We start from the raw sequence: 4493 nt of genomic DNA, 5'->3' as shown, positions 1-4493 counted from the left end.
GGCTTTTCTCCTCCCCGCAAAAAAAAAAAAACAAATCAAAAAGCCCGGCGAGGAGCTGAGCTTGCATCTGCAACTGTGCAAAAGAGCCGGGGGTTCCCCCCGCTTTTCTTTGGAAGGGGCACTGCCCCCCTCCACGCCCCGGCTCAGCTCCTAGGGACAGCCAGGCCCCCCGCCCTGGGGAAGGGGCTCCAGCCAGGGGGGAAGCTGGAGAAGAGGGAAGTCACCCACACGCATATACACATGTATGTGTGTGATCATATATAAATAATAATATACATGTGTTAGTGTGTGTGTGTGTGTGTGTGTGTGTACACACACACACACACACACACACACACACACACTTGGTGTCTGCACCCAGGCCAGATCTAGGTGCAAAGCCAGCGCATGTCCTTGGAAAGCGATAAGTCCAACTTTCTTGCAGGGGAGACAAGTGTACGTATTCATGTTTAAAGCCTTGTGGGGCCTGCAGAGCCCGGTGGGGTGCTGGGGGCATTTGCACCAGCATCCCCGTCGTAGCAGGCTGGGCCGTCGCAGTGCTCCAGTCTGCAGTGACCACGCCTGCCCTGGTCCACTACACGGGGTTCAGCTGCACCAAGATGCCCTGTTTGACGTTTTCCTACACACCGAGCTGTCCAGTGCCGCATTCGGGAATGTTTCCCCCTCTGTTCCCACTGATCTGCCCTGTGTCGGTGGGAAGTAACCTCCAGGCATTCGTGGCGTTTGGTGCCTGTTGTTAGAGGGGAAGGAGACCATACAACTGGGGCGGGAGAAAGCATCGGGCCACCCTCTCTTCCCTCTGGTCTCACACCCTTCTCAGAAGGGGCTTGAGGCCTGAAGTCCAAAATACAGCCACCTCCCCCAGCAATGCCCCAGGCTTTTGACTTGCTGCTGGGACTGGAAATGGAGAAGACAGTGGAGCATTAGAAAAGGGGGTTAAAAAAAAAAAAAAAGAGTGGCTAGATTTGCAGCTTCAAGTGTGCAGTCCCAAGAAGTTGACCGACTTCTGGATGTTCCTCCAACCAACCCAGCTGCAAACCCTCCCAGGTCCGGCCCTCTCTGCTGTAAACACAAGGATTCAATTACACTTTTTTGGCTGCATTTCTAAAGCCAGAAGAACCCTTTAAAAGCTAAGTCTAGAACAAAAAATACGGGAGCTCTTTACACAAGAGGTTCTTGTTCCCAGAGCTCCCATGCCGAGCCATAAAAGAGCACGACAGGTCCAGGAGAGGCAGGCAGAAGCGGCTCCAAATTTAGATTTTACAAAACGTAAAAATAAAATAATAACAACAACTCTCCTTTTTAAATGGAAGCAGCAAACACTCCCCGGGCAGCTTTTAGCCCCAAACAGGACAGGAATTGAAGCAGACTTCAATGCCTCTTTGTCTTGGATGGGAGAAATGCAACAAAAAAAGTAAACAGACTGCCACAACAGAGACAAGCAAACTGGGATCTTGCAAGCAGCCCTGGTGTTCGTCCAGAGCTCGTCACGAGAAATCAAGAAAGTATTTGAAATGGGGTGTTTAATAAAAAACAAAGCCCCCCAAAACGCAGCCACCTGTAGTTGCGTTGGTGTTGGGGAAACGGGTCGCATTGTCAGTGTTTTCCAGAGATATTCTTTAAAGACTATTTTTAGGTTTCTGCCACAGTGCTTGAAGTATTTCCTCCCCCCCCACATATAAGCATCCTTCTGCAACAGAAGATGCTTCCTACACTGCGTGGAAATTCAGAGTCTAACCTCACCTGTAGGAAAGATTTAAGGTGGGATTGGGGGGGGGGGCAAAGAAATCATGGAAAGGAGGGCTGGAAGGGATGGTCACATCCAGCCCAACCCCCTGCTCAAAGCAGGACCAGCCCCAACTCCATTATCCCAGCCAGGGCTGTCTACCTGGGTCTTCAACACCTCCTAAAGGTAGAGAGTCCCCAATTTCTCTGAGTAACCTGTTCTGATGCTCCATCACCCTCCTAGCGAGAGAGCTTTTCCTAATATCCAACCTCAACTTCCCTTGCTGCAACCTGCGCCCATTGCTCCTTCTGTCGTCTGCCCCCACTGAGACCAGTCTAGCTCTTAACACGGATCTCCTCATTAAAAAAGGACCGCGCGTTTCCTTGTTGAAGCCATTCAGTTCAATCCCTAAGCTTCTCTCCGGTCCGACTTTTGGCCTGGCTTATGTCCGCTGCAGCGTGGTTGCTTTCCCAAGCTTGTAAGAACAGCGATCACCCGTCAGCCAAAGGGATCTCGACACAAGCCGTTAGGTGGCACCGTTTAGCTTTGTTGTCAGAGTCTAATTTTTCCCCTTGGAAAATAACCCACCACAGAGGAGGCTGGCAAACATCTCACTTGGGCGCTCTTAAAACGCTCCTGAGCAATAGGATGATGATTATTTTTCTTGACGCGACTTCCCATCCTTGTTTTCCACAGCCTGGCGTTTCTGCTCGCCTTCTTTCAGGCTCAGCAGACGGGAGGCTTTCGGTCTCTCTTCCCCGGCCGGACAGCCAGGATGCTCCGGCCAGGAGCTTTTAGAGGCATCGTGATTTTTTGGCTTTTTTCCTTCCTAATAACTATTCGGGCAATAGCTGCTTATTGACTCAGCCTGACCCCACCGGGGGGGAGGGATTGGAAGTGAAATTCTCCCAAGAGATCTTTGATCTGTTTTGCCAGTCAACAAGAAAAAAAACCCCAAAAAAACAAACACTCGCTTAGAGACGAGATCTTTTCTTCCTGGAACACAGCAGCAATCCGCTCTTCTGAAAAATCATTATTAGGCAGCCTCTGAATATTTTAAATCGGGGGGGGGGGGGGGGTGTGCTTCTTGTGCGAGGCAAGAGCTGTAGTCTTACTGTGCAGTGCTATTTGAAGCCAGCAATCCCAGCATTTAAAACTGGAAAACACACAACACACCTATATAACCAGCCCCCCTCCCTTTTTTTCCCCCCCCACCCCTGTAGGGTGGATTGGTCTCAAATAGATTCCCTGAGCAATTTGAGCTGTTAAAAGAAGCCCCCTCCAGGCTGCTAGAACGCAGCCCAGGTTTGCTCCCCAAGTCCTGATCCTTTAGGCCTTTAATGCAATATTGGGAATAATTATTACAAGGCTTTGGTCCTTGAGAGGAGAACGGGGGGGGGGAACACCAGGGACTCCTGGACTCAGGTTAGAGTTTCTGCTCAAAGTCCAGGGGAGTTTTGCTCCAGTCCGTTATCCATGGGCAAATAGATGGTCCACGGGCACGGGTCCCCAAATCCATCCAGACAACCCTTGATGAGACCTAGCCCCCTCCCCTGCCTCAGCCCACGCTTTCTGGCTCGGATCTGCCGTGCGTGTGCGTGCGCTCACACGGAGCTCGGCTCCTTTTCTAACCCCTGCTCACACCTCCCTTCCCAAGCCAGACTTTGAAGGATGGGAGGAGGGAGAAGCCACCGCTCTTTACAAGATCTCACTTGCTGCGGAGTTCCCTGCCCCACTTCTCAGCCCGTCAAGGTTATTTCAGCACGTTTCCAAATATTGTGACTGCACAAGAAACACACACAAAAAAACCAAAACAGCTCCAAAACAACCGCCCCCCCTCCCGGCAACTCCCCCGGGCAGCCGGCAGGTGGCGCTGCTGCCCCACACACAGGAACACACGGCTCACTTTTCACAACAGGGTGCCCCCCCCCATTTCGGGACTGGGGGGGGAGGAGAAGAGTGGGGGTTGACATCAAGTCCCAGCTGGCATTGACACAGCAAACTGGAACTCTTCAATTAAATAAATAAATAAATAAATACACACACACAAATCACCCCCCCCCCCCCCCCCGACACATGCACACACAAATCACACGCGCACACAATCACAGCTTGCTGCCCTCCCCAGCCCATCTCCCACCATGGACTTGAGCTGGGCTCGGGCAGCGTACCCCGCTCCCACCCCACGACACCCGGGGCAGGGACCCCACGCTCGCCCCGGTGCCTCCCCGCTAACACGGGCTGGGCTTGCCACAGCGGCACTGGTCCCCCCCCCGGGAAAACAAATGTGCTCGCGGCTCTCTTTGCTCCGGAGCCGCGCGGCTACCTCCAGGAATAGCGTGTGGAAAGGGGCCAAGCTGAACTTCACTTGAGCTGCAGATTTACGAGGCCCGTCTCTCTGCCAAGGGCTCGGCGGTAGTAAACAGTGCATACACCAGGCATAACCCGGGGGGCTGTCCCTGGGCCCGAGAGCAGGGAACATTGGGGGGCGCGGCGGTGCTGGGCGCTGCCTGCATCCCATCCGCAGAGGCCCTGTGAACTCATTGCACTGACTGTTTCCTTTTCGGGCGTCCCCCCACACTTTGCAATTCACTGCCATGGAGCTGGGGACCCCCATCACAGGTGAGCCCCAATTAGCTCCTTTCCCCCCCAGTTTCCCAAGCTGCTCTGTGTGCCTCGGTGACCCCCTCCCCCACCAAAGTGGCTGGATTTGTGCATCCCCAGCCAGATCCAGTTTGCCCAACAGCCCCTAACTCGCAGGCAGGAC

General features: G+C 53.3%; 1 protein-coding gene and 1 long non-coding RNA gene across 4 annotated transcripts in view; one reads left to right on the top strand and one right to left on the bottom strand.

Annotated features, from left to right (window-relative positions):
- Positions 1-4493, bottom strand: part of BCL6 (B cell CLL/lymphoma 6) — an 18849-nt gene that overhangs the window by 12506 nt on the left and 1850 nt on the right. The gene's annotated exons all lie outside the window — the stretch shown is intronic.
- Positions 7-4493, top strand: part of LOC112550093 — a 5563-nt gene continuing 1076 nt past the window's right edge. Inside the window, exon 1 of the long non-coding RNA XR_003093759.1 lies at positions 7-4348. This is a non-coding gene — a long non-coding RNA (uncharacterized LOC112550093). The remainder of the gene's footprint in view (positions 4349-4493) is intronic.

Source organism: Alligator sinensis, unplaced genomic scaffold (genome assembly GCF_000455745.1).
Source record: "Alligator sinensis unplaced genomic scaffold, ASM45574v1 scaffold301_1, whole genome shotgun sequence".
Taxonomy (NCBI): Eukaryota; Metazoa; Chordata; order Crocodylia; family Alligatoridae; genus Alligator; species Alligator sinensis.
This window is presented reverse-complemented; position numbering and strand designations above follow the sequence as displayed.